Below are 17,431 nucleotides of genomic sequence, written 5' to 3'. Positions count from 1 at the left end.
TCCTTTGCCCACCTTTCCCAACCATATTGTGCTGGCTGCTTGCAGATGAGCCAGCTTGTCCAGTGTGCTGCTTCACCATGAGGTCACAGGTTGCACTTGCAGCTCAGTGGGAGGCTAGTGGGTAAGAGATACTATGACTGCCCTGATGCCATCTGTAGCGGCCCCAGAAAAACCCACACAGTCAAGAACGGTGTCTGTGGCAGGGATTATGTATGTATCCCATTATGCATCATGACCGCAACACGGAGTAAGGGATACAGCATGCTGCTTTGCCATTCCAGGAGTATCCTAACAAAGGAACTGTGGCTAAGAACAACCAATTCCATCCCTATTCCTCCCTTGTTCCAGAGGGGTAGTAATTTGCTGCTGGCCAGCATGTTGGGAAAGATAGGCAGAGCTCACTCATTTCCTCCCCACTCAGAGTCCACCCATCTGCTCCAGATTCTTATGCCCATTTATGTGCTGGCATGGGCAAGCTAGGGATGACCAATTTTGAATCTTAGGGATTGGTTTTATATTTTCAAGGTTCATAGACTCGTAGACTTAAGGTCAGAAGGGACCATTATGATCATCTTGCCTAACCTCCTGCACAATGCAGGCCTCAGAATCTCGCCCATCCACTCCTGTAACAAACCCCTAACCTATGTCTGAGTTACTGAAGTCTTCAAATCGTAGTTAAGACCTCAAGGTGCAGAGAATCCTCCAGCAAGGAGTTATTCAATAACAAAAGTCAGAAATTTAAGTTAAAAAAAAAAGAGAATGAGGGGTACCTAAAGTGAAGGGGCTCACTAGTTGTAAAGACTGGAGGTGCTGGAGCCTTTATTCAAAAAGCTTGTTCCTGTGCTTTTACATGGCTTTGTAGCCATTATATGGTAGCACATTTCTGTTAAAGGAGAAGCATCCTACCCGGTCATATTGTATGGGTTACTTTATGCTACTCAGAACACCACAACTAGGCTAGAGTAATATAAGCATGCTCTCCCTGACCCCCACCAACCCAGTAGCTTGAAATGTATCTGTGCTGAGGGAGGGAAGTTGTGCAAAATGATGAAGCTTTTTAAAAAATCTTTTTGATATTGGTTTTGCTACTCACATCTCATTTAGTTGTGCACTGTGTATGCAGCTTGAATTTTTTATAGGTTATTTACAGCTACTTTAGAATTGCCAGTTAAATCGGATTATAATTTTACTGCTTTTTAATAGAGGTCAGGTAAATGCATCATGGGTATATATGGAAATCTCCTACCCCCTGGTGCATAACAGAAGCTTTACACTGATTTCATAACTGTTTTCTCCAGGAATAGAAAACACCAATCTTCCATTAACATTCATCTCAGAATCAGAATATTTTAAATAAAACTTACTGTAACTTTAGAAATTGAAAGGCAGAATTGGCCTAGTGAACTGAATATAGTGCTCAGAGCCAGGAATTGTGGAGCTCTAGTCCCATCTTTTCGGCTCACTCACTGTGTGGTCTTTAGTAAGTTACTTACCCTCTCTGTGGCTTAATTTTTCCATCTGTAAAACATTTATCAGTTGGCAAGATGCATTAAGCAGCACTTTGTCCAGTACTGTAGGCTTGATCCAAAGCCTGTTGTAGTCAATGGGAATCTTTCTTTTAACTTCAAAGCACACTGGCTAAGGCTGTCTTGGACTAACCTGCTACCCTAATGCCTATTGGGTAATACCAGACTTAAGAGTCCCACTGATTTCAATGGAACTGCTCAGAGAGAGCGAGGGTCTGCTATCCTTACTCGCATTGAATAGTACCATTGTTTTCTAGTAGTTTAGTTGAAATGGACATGTGAGAAGATTGGGAGAGTATAGCCCAGAGTAAGGTACTGCCCAGTATTAATGTGGCTGGTAGAATTGTACCCTATGTAACTTCTATCTAATATTGCTAATGCAATAGTAATTGAGGGCCAGAATGATACTCTTACTCATAATGAATAGCACTGTGATGGGGCCCTGTTCCAGAACCATACTGTACTCACAAATATCAGGACACAGTCTATTTGGGAAATAATAAACTTTCTTTTGGATGAGTCTCAGGGAGCCAGTAGAAGTACTGATTCCTTTAATGACTTATTGTAAGTGCCAGGCTCCCAGCATATCACAACCCAAATGCTAGTTAGAAAGCCCTCCTATCAGGGAATAAAGAGTTTCTTTCTGGCCACCTTCTACCAAGTTTGCCTTTTTATATCTGCTCCTAGTAATTGGGTCCAGCTGTTCCAGCTTCCTGCCCTGTCAATACCTGTGAGAGCTGCTAATCTTGTAATCCTTGGTTTCTTTTGCTTGGGCGCACACATTTTTAAAAGAAAAACTGGGACATGAGGGAGCCATGCCTCTGAAGGTGCCCTTTTGTATCCCAAAGGGTTGATACTGTTTGTCATAAGCACCTTGCTCCATGAATGGCCCCTCTGATTTCAGTGGGCCTACTTGAGGAGTAAGGGACTATCCAACATGAGCAGGAATATCAGAACCCTGGCCCTGGTGCTGCATGTACGAGGGAAGACACGTGTCACTGACTGGTGATGGTCATATTGGATGCAATCATTCAAACTTTTAGTGCTATTAGAAAAGAAGTAGCAAAGAGTTGAGAATATCCCAATTTAATGCTTTTTAACTGCAGCAAAACTTTGACTGTGTTATCGAAGAGAGAAGAATTACATTGCTAGTTCAGTTTCATAGCCAAAAGCAAAGCAATTAAAATAAAATTTCTTGCTAAGCACTGAGGCAAGAATGAAGGTGGGGGGAAAAGTCTTATATGATCATTGTTGGATAGGGTTTTTTTTTCTTTGTGTTTTACAGCTCTTCTAGTTCAACTTACCTGAGATTATGCCTAAGGTTAGTGCTGATGAGATCTGCAGAACTAAAACGCCTGTTCTAGTAACCAATGTTATAAATCATACTCGATTACCAAATTTGCTAGGCTGAGAAATCTATCTTCTGTTTTCAGTTATGCTGATTAAGGTTATAGTTATAAGAGAAAAATGAATTTTAAAATGTGAGGACTTTTTTTGCTGACACTATTCTTATTTTTGTTCATGAGAGACTAAATAAACTGTGTACCTGGATTTAAAAATACATAAACAATAAGGACTAGATTGTGTCAGAGGAACACAGCACAGAAAAAAGGGTAAGGCGTGTTGCCATGTGCCATTACACGAATGTTCCAAAGAAGGAATTGTGGTTTTAGCACCTAAAATTCCATCTGTGTCCCCTCCATCCCTTGCTGTGGGGGGTAACAATTTGCTGTTGGCCAGCATGTTGGTGGAGAGAGGCAAAAGCTCCATCCATTTCCCACTTCCTCCTCATTCAATCTCCATCCGCTTGTTCCAGATTCTTATTCCTGGGGCAGACATGCACGTTGAGGGACATGTTGCCCCCTGGAGCTAATGGTAGTTCTCTTTGCATGTGGGGAAGAGACAGTATCTCCAAACCCTTAACTACCTGAAGGGTTATAATTTACATTTTATTCAAATCTGGTTCAGGTCAGTAGTAGCTCCACTTGGTTGCTTTCTTCAGGCAGTAAAATGACCTGTGTGAAACAAGATGAGAATCTCAGTACCTGTTGCAGAAGGGGACTAAAAAGGAATGTATACTGCTTCAGTCAGGATTGACTCTCATGTGAATACCTGCTGGGTTATTGGCAAATGGTGCCAGAACAAGTGCTCTGCCCCCTAGCTGCTCGGGAATCTGATGAATGTGGAACCACAAAATATGGGGCAAGCACATGAGATTAAAATCAGAGAGTCAACTGGCATTTTAAGTCAGCTGATATTCTTGCAACTTACTTTAGGAAGGTGGTGTGGCCTTTAGCTACGTTAGCAGTTATGTTTTTGTCTATTCATAAACTTTGCTGTTTCATTTTGGGTTTTGGTGCAGAGCTCTTGTTGATAGATGACCAAACGGATAGATGTGAGTGATGATGGCTCTTGATGAGCACTTGAAAAAACACAGAGACAATTTAGGAAACGTAAATAGTCTTGTGAAAGTCATAAATAGGAAAGATAGGACACAACAAATGTATATCAACATGAGACAATATTTTTCCATTAACTGCATGCTGTTTTACACTGCATGGATTGGTCATCAGGTGAATGAATTATTTCAGCAGCAAAGTGGTGGAGTATTAATTTTGTATGATGGCTTGCTGTTAATGTATCACATTTCTCATTTGTTATAAAGGTATACATTAGAAATGACTATGAGATGTAATACCAATGATTCTTCAGGGACTGCGGATATTCCTAGGTAGGGCAAAGACAAAAAATATCACTAGTTTTCATCACTATTTAATTTTTCAGAGAGATACAGAGTCCTTCAAAATGCCACAGTAAAAGGTTGCCAGGGGTGCAGGGATTCTAGATCAATTATATGGGTAGCCTGCAACAATTTATCATTTGAAGATAGCATCTATGTGGATTTGAAAGAGTAAGCTAGTCAATATCACAGGACGTAGATAGAAGGACACAAGGTAAGAGTGTTAAAGATAAAAATAGAGCAGCAAAGCAAAAATTGTGGGGGATGGTATAAGATAAATGCTGATGGAGCCAGGTATTTTAATGTAATTACTTTGGGTATAGCAGTGTTAGGAAAGAAATATTCATTTTTGAATACAATAATCCATTGTTCATCTGGAGTCATTAGTAAAATCAGAGAGACTGGAAAAGGTAAAATATGTATTACCTAAATGAAAATTGATATCATTATTTTAATATATCTTACTTGTAGGTGAATGAAAGAGCTTAAAACAATCTGAATAGGAATCCCCTAAAATCTATAAGAAATCTTTGAGAAGATTAACAGAAAATGACAGATTAGGTTGTAAAACTATTAGATGAGTCCTTCACAGCCCTTGTGAAACAGAAATCTTTATTTTATCACAGCTTATTGAGACCCAAAAAGAGAGTTTCATAAGCAATATTAAAAAAAAAAAGAACGAATCAAACAACACAGTGGAACTCATGTATATAATCAGTAGACCAGAGGCAATCTTTCTAGAGAACATGGTTTGATTTGTAAGAGTGAGGTGATTACACTGCTCTACAGCCAAAATGCTTCTGAAATAAATGTAGTCCAACTTTACTAATTCTGGGTCACTGAGAACGAAAATGATGCTTAAAATTGTTGATTGGCTCTAGTTTTCAAGATATGCTATTGGGTCAGTATATAGGACCCTTGACTTGGAAATGGCGGAGAATAAGTGAGTTATAAAGGGAAGGGATCTCAGTTTAAACCAGAAATGACTAAAATACATCTTTGACTGGATCTATGAATAAATCTATGACTGGGTTCGGACAGTACTTGCTTTTGAGGCAAAACGAGGAATGATGCAATCTGAAGCTGGTATTGCGTCATACATTATATGAATTGCATCATGTTATTCCTGGAAGTCATGGATGATGCAATCATAACGAAGCTTACATCACTCTGCTGAACAAATTGCCCTATATCAGCTCTAGAAATCATACAATCTTTTGCTCTCATTTGTCAGTGTTTGATTTTGCAAAGGGACACATTTCTGTTTAGCCAAAGTGAGCAGAGATGCCTCGTACTTGTGTGAACGGTGCAGATAACTTCTGCTATGTTTGTGGTGAAGTGACTTTTGCATCACGAACGCGCAGTATAACCACTATGGTTAAGAGAGCCTATCACCTTTCTTTTGGCTGCAAAATTGGAGATCAGGACAAGAGGTGGGCCCCACACATATGCTGCAACACTTGTGCAACAAATCTTGGCCAGTGGTTGAACAGGAAAAGGAAATCTATGCCTTTTGCAGTGCCAATGATTTGGAGAGAGCCAACAGATCATACCAGCAATTGTTACTTTTGCATGGTGCCTCCAGTTGGGAAAGGTGTGTCAAAGAAGAAAAAGTGGACTGTGCATTATCCAAACATTCCATCAGCTATACGCCCAGTACCCCACGGAGAAGGACTGCTGGTTCCTGATGCACCAGAATCATTCTCACTGGAGTCAGACGGGGAAGAGGATGAAACTTCTGGTCCTGAACCATCAATGTCACAGGACCCACATTTTCTCCCATCCTCCTCCTCTGAACCACACCTCATAAGACAAGGTGAACTGAATGACCTTGTCAGGGATTTGGAACTACCCAAGAGTAAGGCAGAGCTGTTGGGCTCCAGACTACAGCAGTGGAATCTCCTGGCAGGCTATCAGGGCAAATGGAGCCCATCAATGCTTGCAGACTATTGCTGGACAGTGACAAGAGATGCTCCATTTAATGAATACAAGAGACAAGCCAAGAAGCGCCGAGTAGACACTGAATAGGACTAAACTATGTGCATACTAGTTTTTTGCCTTTTGTTTCATAATAAATTTTATTTATATAACCCTTTTGCTGATTTTTAAAGTGTTACATAAACAGGACAGGTGAACTATTATCATGTAAAGCAACCATAAACACATGAAAAGACCTAGGTTTACAATTTATGATTAAAACTCTACTATCCACACAATATACATAGACATAAAATGTAAAAACTTCAATATCTTTGAAACAGTAGCCAATCAGTTGTTTTAATTGTCATATTTGAATTCAGCACATCAAAATACATAATAAATATCACATTTTATCTCTGAAGCAGACGACTTCTCAAAAATTGTAGACCAGTGTTATTATACAGGTTTGTTTTCTAATGGATTACAATATTTTTGGGAGCAATAGTACTATACTTTTATCTCTTATAGCCAAGCATGAAGTAGCTAGTTTTAGAATGATATCTGAAACATAAAGAGCCCGTGAAGAAGAGAGATGGCAAAATAAATGGTATTAAAATGCTAAGGGAGAGTAGTCTAGTTAGATTTATTAGATTTAACTCTGCCTCATTCTATTCCTGTGGTAATTTGTTGTCATGGGTGTTAGCCAGGGAAAGGCGGTTAACCTCCATCTGTGTTCCGGACAGGCAAATTATGTTGTCCTGATGAGCACCATTTAGATAACTGAAAAAGTCTTTATAGACTATTCACCTGTTTGTTGATTTTAGTATATTAATTCATTGTAGGAGCATGGGATACATCAGACACACTTCATCAAATTCAAGTCTTCATCCAAAAAATAGTGGAGAATAGTTTCAAAGTATTGATCTCAATCTTTAGAGCTCTCAGTAGGCCAGATTCATGCTTTCTCACAGAGTTCATCTCCCTACAAATCCCGCTGCAGCAGCTATGAATGTTTGGGACAACACTGCCTACAGGATTAAATTTCTCAAATAGTGATCAAGATGAGCCCTAGTCTTGTCATATTTAGGGATCATGTTGGGTGGATGACCGGGACTGTGAGCTGGTTAGACCTCACTCCCTCCACAGTCTGGAGATTCCAAAACCTTTTTCACCTGAGGGGAGGATATGAAGGAAATTCTGTGAGAGGAGTCTCACAGAGATGTCTGTCTTCTGTAGCCCTCTTCTGCAGGATGGAAAGATCCAGAAGCTTTCCTACTATGGGGTATCATTCCACATCTGATAAACTGTCAAGAATTGTCTGCTGTTGAACTTGAGCAACATTTTCTTTTCTCCTTTCCATCAGGAACTATGTCATAGGCTTTTGCCTCATGGCCTTTACCCCGAACCAACATATCCATTGGAATTTTTATTTATTTAAGAATTAGCATTCAGATGGCAAAAATTTAAATAATCCTGGTCTGTTTAAAAGGAACTGACATTTACAACTGTGGGTAGCCTAATCTTAGAACAAATATATAAGTGGAATGTCAGAGAATATTACATGCACTATAGAAACATTTGTCCACCTATGGAATGCAAATATTTTGGGTCATCTTCTAAGACAGACAAACTCTGAATGGATTGTGTCATAGGAAGGTTAATAGCATTTGGGACCATTTTTAAATGATATTTTAAAAATGCATCATATACTTTGTGCTGTTAATCTTTACTCTTCCTTTGAATCCAGCCCTTTTTCCATTATCCTGTCCTTGGCAATGATGTCAAGTGTGTTACTTTGCCTACAGATGGAGGCAAGTGCAGATAGATGGCTTCCCACTGCTTCATTACAATGCTTCCTTCTGGCCTTGGAATCTATGCATTAAGCAGCCTTGCTATTAAATGCCTGGGTGAAACAGTGACAGCTTTTCATACCACCTGTATGAAAAAAAGCTTCTTCTGTAAAATTTTATCCAAAGAGACAGCTCCTTTGCCAAGAATGGGCTTGGTCTGCAAAGTGCCGAGAGCCCACAACTCTTATTGGGCTTGATTTGAGTTAAATCCAGTAATTTGAGAATAACTCCATTTTTTTTTAGTTAATGGAATTACACTGGTGTAAGTGGAATCTGAGTCAGACCCATTAGTTCAGCTGTGACTCAGAGATGCTTGACACAGTTGAAGATGACACACCAAGTGCCCTTTGCACTCCTTTGATATTGGGGTTAATCTGTACTGGGCCAGTCCCCTGGTGTAAATGAGAGCTCTAACCTGTGGCAGCTGCCAACAGTCTGTAAAGGGTTTGCTATAGCAGCTGTCAGAAAGGAGTCTTAGCTACTTCCCCAGTTACCGATCATGCCCTCTATAATAATAGCCTTGAGCGGTGATGGTACAAGGAGGCAATATAGCAATCTTATGCCATCCAAAAATTTCCCACTACAATTCTCTGGGTTTAAGACTGAGTTGCTCTGGTAAAGCAGTGCATAGTGGCCAAAGCTGGCTCAGGATGGAGAACCATTTATGGAGCAGGAGTTTAGGTTACTCACTGCCTTACCGGCTCATACTCAATATTTGAGAAAATACTTCTCTCATTACCATGGCCTTTTGCAATACAACTTGTGGAGGAGGCAGTTAAACAGAGGCTTTGAAGAGATGTCTTTACACCCACTCAAATCCACCACTTTATAACCTTTTATGTTGTGCTATCTTCTAAACACATACTCATGGCACACTTCCAAAGAGCAATTTAAAAGGCTGAATAGTGCTGGGTAAAGACAATTGGGATTTCAGTTTGGCTCTAAACACTGGTGACTTTGCTATTATTTTCAATTTTAAAAAGGATAGTCTTAATTTTTTTTAGTTAATTGATATGATATATTTGAGCTAATGACTGAGTGTGTCCTGTTATCCAAAACCTGGATTCCCCCAATGTTTTCTTTCTGCTTTTTATTCTTTTTAATCTGCTTTCTCTAAGCTGCATTATCATATGTGAATTCCTGCTGCATATTTTAAAAAATAATTTATTTGTAACTGTCACAGCTACCTTATGAATAAGTTATCAACCAACCCTGAGAGCTATGCTGGCAAATATGTTTTTTTAAAATAATATTTATACGACTATGAATATTTCCCATTAATGCGTTTATCAAACAGTTGCAGCCATTCACTTAGGTTTAAGAAAAGATTTCCTTTCTATTAATGCCTCTTCCCCTGAAAAAATCCAACATTACTTGATTTTTTTAATACTAATTCAGCAGCATTCCAACTAATTTTAATTATCTTTTACGACAGCAAGTTCAACCTATATAACCCCTTCTGCTAAGAAAGGCACTTAAAAATACAGACCCATAATAATATACCCAGCTGTACCAAGCTAATGATGAGACATGAAGAGTGTCTTCAATCATGATTTAAAAAGTGGCACTGTTCCTGATATCCTCAGGCAGGGAATTCTGAAAAGGGATTATGCTAAATTTCGGTACCAGGGTGATGGGATTTGGGGGGAATGGTGAGACAAGTGACCTTAGCTGACACATGCTGGGTACAAGGGGGTGACCAGATTAATTGAGGCTCAGGTTGTGAAGAGCTTTTCAGGTTTAAAAAAAATCAGTGTAGCATAACTAGACTGATAATTAGTGCATCTGAGCTTGAACTGAAGTTGTGAGAACGTTAACAAGAGAGCGGGGATGTGGAGAATTGAGCACGTGCTGTACCCTGTATTCTGAAGGTGAGAAGGCCAAATTCACCTTGTCAGAGCACATGTCTCCATGTCAGAGCACATTTTAGCAAGCAGACGCCCTGTAAGAATGGCTGCTTGCTGGACTGTTCCCAAATGTAATAGAGAAAATAAGCGCTTTAGGAATATCAGAAGTCCTTAGACGGAAGACAACTGATCATCTGCAAAAGCATGCCAGTGAGTACCTGTGCTTAATGTAGCCAATAGGTAAAAAAAAAATTCAACCTCAACAGCATTAAAATGATCATTTATACTTTTAAAACAGCTGTAACAAAACACCCTTTTCTCCAGTAGAGAAAAACTGTTTATATTTACATGGCTGGAAAGGGGAGGAACATGCAGATCCGGTGAATCAAACCTCTAATTAATATCAGTTCTTCAGCCTAAGCTATTTTTTATTTTGATTTTTCAATGGGTGTAAAAGGGGATGATGTGGCCTTTATGATAGAGAATACTGTGCCTGCCTGAGGCACCATGGCTCTAGAAGCTCCCATGTCTATGGGATGCTTCCACAGAGCTCATGCCACATGGCTTTCCAGCCTCAGTTTAGTCTTAACAGGAGTTGGAATTGGGAAGATTACAAGGTCCATATGATCATGTGCAGCTAAAATTAAAGGAGTTTCTGGACAGTTTCCAACGGAACAACCACTGGGAAAACGTAGGTTAAATCATTAAATTAATCATTCATTTATCTTATCCAGGGCCAAATCCAGAGATGAGTCTAAGTAGGTGTATTTTACACATAAGTATTATAATTTATTATTTATGTTACTGTGGATTTTAGGAACCTCAATCACTGTGCTAGTGCCTGCCTGCTGGGGAGTCTATATGTCAGGCAAAAGCTAACATCTAAGAGGGAGAGGAAGGATAATTTAATTTGCATTTATTTCATACTTCTCAAGAAGTATGTTATTCTAGCTAAGGCCTAGCCTACCCAAGAAACTTTTACAAGTAAAACTAGTTCAGGTAGGGATGTGATTTTTTTTTAAATCAGTATAATTATGCTGGAAAAAATCCTAGTGGATTTATGGATGTATGTATGTAGTTATACTGCTATATGGCTAAATGGATATAGTTATATTGCTATTAAGGTGACTTATTCCTCTGCCTGTACAGAAATAGCTATATAGGTATTAAAGCACTTTTGTACAGATATAGCTGCACCCACCTGAAGGGATTATGCTGCGTTGATTATGCTGGTATAGTTAGAGAAGTACAACTTTCTAAAGTAGGCAGGGATCTAGAGTCCCTTTAGATTCTTTCAGACTTTTTTATCATTCATTTATTTATTATGTTTTATTTTTGTCACAGTCTGTGGCGAGTAGCCATTTGGAGCATCCAAATAGAGACTGACAGAATGCTGGTAGAAATATGTAGGTTTTGAGGCAGAATTTGAAGATGAAAGGCTGTGGAGAAATGAGTGTCTCTCAGGCATGGGGTGCAGTGGATCTGTGTGAAAAGAACGCAGTTGTGAGTGAGAGAAGGAGACTAACGGTGCTGAAATCAAGTGAAACTGGCAGAGGATGGAGTGACTAGGAACAGTTAGAAATGAGAGGCAAGATATAAAAAAGGCCGAGTGATCGAGAACATTTAAGATGAGTGAATATGATAGGAAGCCAGTGGAGCAAGAATACTCTGATATCTGGGGCGAGGTGTTTTAGATTGTTTGGGACTCCAGGATACCTCTGAAGTTCCATTATTTAGAATATTTTACTTTTCTGGTATCACTAAGCTTTCAACATACATTAAGATCTGCTGTGGGCCTTTCAGGAGCTTACCAGTGAGGCTGGTAGTCCTGCTGGCAGCAAAAAGTCCTAGGTCATTTAGACCAGAGATTAACATGAGTGTGGACAAGGGCAAGGTACAGCATATGCCTTATAAACAACCCATACCCCTTTTTCATGTTCCACATAACAGGCAGCACCCATTTCTAGTGGCGAGGGTCAGAGAAGAGAAATTTTGGAGTTGGGAAGGGGAAGAGGAGTTGTGGGATGTGCTTCTCTTCAAAGTGTTTGCAGTTTAAGATGAAATTTGGCACAATGTGGTCCCAAATAAGAAAGCAAATAGATTTTGAGATGATTTTTTTAATGGCAGCATTTGATTCTGAAATTAAGCGCAGCAAGTAGAAAGATCCTGCATGGATTTCCAAAGATATTGCCTATTGTTGTGCTGGAACACTTTTTTTTATATTTATTTATTTATTTATTTTGGTAAATAAATGTTACTGCCTCCCATTAGATAAGCACTGGAATCTCAAACAACTAGTGATGACATTAACCCTGTCTAAGAAGGTTATTTTAAAATGCATGCAATTACCAATGGGTCATTTGAATTGTTTTGCCTGCAAGGTTATTCTGACAGGCTGCATATTTGTATTATACCTAGCAGCCTCAAAGATAGGGGTAAAAAAACCACATTATTTCATTAGGGAACCAGGCATCGGAAAAGGAAGATCTGGACAGTCTTTTTTTTTTTTTTTTTTTTTTTTTTTTGATTGCTAATGTTTTTACAATATGATGGGGCAGTCTGAGCAATCAGGTGGAAGACTCACCTCAGTGATTAGAGTGTTGATGGGAGCTGGTCTGCATATTAATATATACAGAGGGTCATATTCTGTTTCTGCTTACTTAGGTGCGTATAGGATTAACACAGTGAAAATAATTAGTCAAATTCATCCCTAGGGAAAATAGGCACAACTCCTTTTGCAGTAACAGGAGTTGCACTCATTTTTTAAAGATGAAGTTGGCTTGATATGATTCAAAGCAGCAGAGAAGCTGAACAAAGTACATCACTGTAAGCTGTGTATAATATATATTTGTGGCACTATGTCTCCACAGTGGAACTCTGAGAGGGGAATTGGGTCCATTCACAGTAAAGATCCACATGGCCAAACCACATGTAGGAGAGAAGCAGCTGGCTACATGAGCTAATTTGCTCCCAAACCCTGCATTAAGCACTACCATGTCTATTTGGGTTCCATAGCTCCACCACACATTGGGGCTGAGGATTCATTCCTAGAGTCCCATTATGTTTCAGCACATCTGCAGGTGAGGAAAAACTCTTTTAGAGCAAGTGTTGCTTTTTCCAGTGTACAGCTAATATTGTTTTAGAACTAGAAATGTACCGGGGTACATACTCAATATGTTAATTTTTCTTGCTTTCTTTCATCTTGGAGCAGGCTTGGTTTTTCAGGGCTTACTTCTGAATTAATTTGCCTTCCCTATTATATGGCTTTCCCCCAACTTTTAACTGAATTGAATGTGTTTACCTGATGTACATTTAATCACTCAGTAGTATTAAAATGTGTATATATATTTAATTATTTTTATAGTAATAACATTTCATTTCCCTTGACCCTCTAATTTTCTCCTGACTCCCACCCCACCCCCTTAGATGTTGATGTCAAGGAGGGCTGCACAAGGATAAGGTCATTCATGGTGATATTTTCCAGCATTTAAAAAAAAATTAGGAATGATTAAACACTGATGCTGATAGGGGACTGTGCTATGCTGACCATCTGGAAAATAGAGGGCCAGATCCTCTGCTGGTGTAAATTAAGGCAGCCCCAGAGAGGTCAATAGATCTATGCTGATTTGCACCAGACAGGGATCTGCCCCAGAGTAGTGCTTCTCTTTCCATTTTTATTATTAACGTGACCTTTCTGAGTACATGAATCCTGTTTTAGTGACAGAGGAACTATGTGGGCTGCTATATTGTACTGAGCATTGCACTAAGGAGCAATACCCTCGCTCTCCTTACGAAACCAAACTATACCCTATAATTCAGTGATCCTCACTGAAAACCTCTAGGCCAAATGTGTCTTTGTTATTGTAGAGAACTAGCTGATGCAGAGGGAAGTTGGTGATATGTGAAGGATCATTATGCTGTGACAAGTTTCATTTTAAAGACCATATGTAGACCTTTTATAAAGGAAAACAAACTAATTCACCAGCCTAGAGAGAAACATAAATCATGTATTTTTTATCACCTCAAAAGATCACCAGAAGATGAGCTCTGATATTTCAAATACGACAAGCAATCTATATGCATGAATCACAATGAGTTCTATTACACCCGTGCTGATGCGTACCACTGTGTTGTTTATGGATGCTACTCTAACAATGATCTGTAAAAAAACAAAGCTTTTTGTCATGGATATCTAGTCCTACACAAGACTATGCCAAAAATTATGGGCTAAGTAAATGGCCCTAGCATTACTCCTCAGACTTTGTCCCAGTAAAATACTGTTGCCAACTTGTGACTTCTGATCACTACCCCCTGAAAAAGCAACAGGCTTAAAAGTGCTACAAGGGCAATGGAGAATATAAAGAACTGAAAGATGTAGCCCATGGTCTGTATGTTGCTACTCTCCTTTCTTCCTTTTGTCAGGATACTGAAGTCAACCATCTCATGTAGCCCATTTTTTTTAGTGGTTATTAATTATTTTTGACTTCCAATTAATTCTCATTTAAAGATATGGGGGATTGTGGAGTTCTAGTCTCTGAATCAGGCACAACAGAACCAAGGTTATTAAGGTCAGTATCTGGTTGGGAACCCCATTGCACAATGAAGCAAAGGTTTAACAACTTTTATTAACATAATTAGTGAAGAAAAGCTCCAGACCTCATAAAAAGATAGCAAAAATGCAGCATTAAGGTGATGTCTTGTATCGTTCCGCATGTATGTACTTGTATACTTACATACTCACACCCTCTTTGGGGATCTGGTGCCGAGAGACTAAGAAACTGCTCTGTCCTTGGCATGCCAAATGATGGTCCAGGTCCAGATCAGTTGATGACAACTTCCTGGTATAAGTGCTGGAGGAACTGACTAGGGGCCGTGCTCCTCTTGACCTGCTGCTTACAAATCGAGAAGAATTGGTAGGGGAAGTAGAAGTGGGTGACAATCTAGGCAGCAGTGACTATGAGATGGTTGACTTCAGGATCCTGACAAAAGGAAGAAAGGAGAGTAGCAAAATACAGACCCTGGACTTCAGAAAAGAAGACTTAGACTCCCTTAGGGAACTGATGGGCAGGATCCCCTGGGGCAAGGAGTCCAGCAGAGTTGGCTGTATTTTAAAGAAGCCCTATTGAGGGCCAGGAAAAAACATCCCCATGTGCAGAAAGAATAGCAAATATGGCAGGTGACCAGCTTAGCTTAACGATGAAATCTTTGATGAGCTTAAACCCAAAAAAGAAGCTTACAAGAAGTGGAAATTTGGACAGATGACTAGAGATGAGTATACAAATATTGCTAGAGCATGCAGGGATGTAATCAGGAAGGCCAAGGTACAATTGGAGTTGTAGCTACCAAGAGATGTGAAGGATAACAAGAAGGGTTTTTACAGGTATGTTAGCAATAAGGAGGAGGTCAGGGAAAGTGTGGGACCCTTACTGAATGGGGGAGGCAACCTAGTGACGGATGATGTGGAAAAAGCTGAAGTACTCAATTCTTTTTTTTGCCTCGGTCTTCACAGACAAGGTCAGCTCCCAGACTGCTGCACTGGGCAACACAGTGTGGGGAGGAGGAGAGCAGCCTTCAGTGGTGAAAGAACAGGTTAAGGACTATTTTGAAAAGCTGGACATGCACAAGTCCCTGGGTCCAGATCTAATGCATCCAAGGGTGCTGAGGGAGTTGGCTGATGTGATTGCACAGTCATTGGTCATTATCTTTGAAAATTTGTGGTAACTGAGGGAGGTCCTGGATGATGGGAAAAAGGCAAATATCATGCCCATATTTAAAAAAGGGGAGAGAGAGAACCTGGCCAACTGTAGACTGGTCAGCCTCACTTCAGTCCCTGGCAAAATCATGGAGCAGATCCTCAAGGAATTCATTTTGAAGCACTTGGAGGAGAGGAAGATGATCAGGAACAGTCAACATGGATTCACCAAGGGCAAGTCATGCCTGACCAACCTGTTTGCCTTCTATGATGAGATAACTGGCACTGTGGATATGAGGAAAGCAGTGGATGTGATATATCTTGACTTTAGCAAAGCTTTTGATCTGGTCTCCCACAGTATTCTTGCCAGCAAGTTAAAGAAGTATGGATTGGATGAATGGATTATCAGGTGGATAGAAAGCTGGCTGGATTGTCGGGTTCAATGGGTAGTGATCAATGGCTCGATGTCTAGTTGGCAGCCGGTATCAAGCGGAGTGCCCCAGGGGTCGGTCCTGGCGTCGGTTTTGTTCAACATCTTTATTAATGATCTGGATGATGGGATTAATTGCACCCTCAGCAAGTTCACAGATGACACTATGCTGGGGGGGAGAGGTAGAGAGGTTACCTAGGGAGGTAGTGGAAAATCCCTCCTTAGAGGTTGTGAGGGTCTGACTTGTCAAAGACACGGCTGGGATGATTTATTGGGTTTTGGTCCTGCTTTGAGCAGGAGATAGAACTAGATGACCTCCTGAGGTGTCTTCCAACACTAATATTCTATGAGTCTATTATCCAGTGGCCCATCCCCCATCTTAGATGATGGTCTGGCCTATTATAGGGCCTAGAGCCTATCAAGAGTATTAATTGCTAATGTCTATCCTCCCTTGTCCATATCTAACTTCCTCACCCTAATAATGTTGGAGTTTCTCTATCCTATACATTAGTATATTAATAAGGTCAACTAATTATCATATACATCAACTTGTTGCCAAGGCAAGTTCATGGTTAAGCATTTGCCAACATTTTATCCTAAAATATCCAAGCCTAGCATCAGTTCAGTGTTCTTATGATTACTTGGTATCATTATGCACAAACTCCCCACTTAAGCTGTCCCCTGTTCCCCAACACTCAGGGTAACTGTTGGGCCATTTACCTGGGCAGAAGTTCAATGGCCTCAAAGTTTTATGCTAACTGTTTATTTAGTGTCTTATGAGATACAGGCCTGACTAAAATAAAATGCTAAAGCTAGCTTTATGGGCTACAAAGGGGCAATATGGAATGTAAGAGGAAAAGACACAAAATGAGATTGAGGATGGACCTATGTGAGTGGCAAAAGAGGGAGAGGGCTTCATCTCACTCCTTACACCTCTTTTGCCAGGCCCAGGCCCAGACTCAGACGTAGTCTTTTCACTACCTGAACATAAGGACTGCTGCTGCAAACTGGTAATCAAATCAACTTTTGAAGTTCTTAGTCTCCTTTATGAGTTTTAATAAGATCAATGTGCCACATACATATTTTTCTTGGGGTTGTAAATTTCTTTTTAACCACTGGTAACTTGGAAGCAGCCTAATTTATTTATTTATTGGGGGGGATTGTTAGTATTTTTCTTATAGTGAATCAAAATGCCAATTAATTTCTCCATCAACATTTTCCAATACCCCCATTTTTTATTTTTTGAGTCATTGTCCAAAGACTTCCTTAATGAAGGTAGAGACAAGTGTGGGGTAATTTTCAGGTGAATTGGTTTCTGTTTTGATGTTCTTGTGTGTTTTCAGGCATCTTTCTCTTCCCTCTTATGCCAGAAAATTAGTAGACATGCAAGAGCAAAATCCCTCAAAGCTAGAAGCTAAAAGCCTAT

At 39.8% G+C, this 17,431-nt stretch overlaps 1 protein-coding gene across 7 annotated transcripts in view; it reads left to right on the top strand.

The window, feature by feature from the left end:
- Positions 1-17,431, top strand: part of NELL1 (neural EGFL like 1) — a 452,170-nt gene that overhangs the window by 169,369 nt on the left and 265,370 nt on the right. The gene's annotated exons all lie outside the window — the stretch shown is intronic.

This window comes from Gopherus flavomarginatus, chromosome 5 (genome assembly GCF_025201925.1).
Source record: "Gopherus flavomarginatus isolate rGopFla2 chromosome 5, rGopFla2.mat.asm, whole genome shotgun sequence".
NCBI lineage: Eukaryota > Metazoa > Chordata > Testudines > Testudinidae > Gopherus > Gopherus flavomarginatus.
The sequence above is the reverse complement of the archived record's forward strand: the minus strand, read 5'-3'. Positions and strand labels throughout refer to the sequence as shown.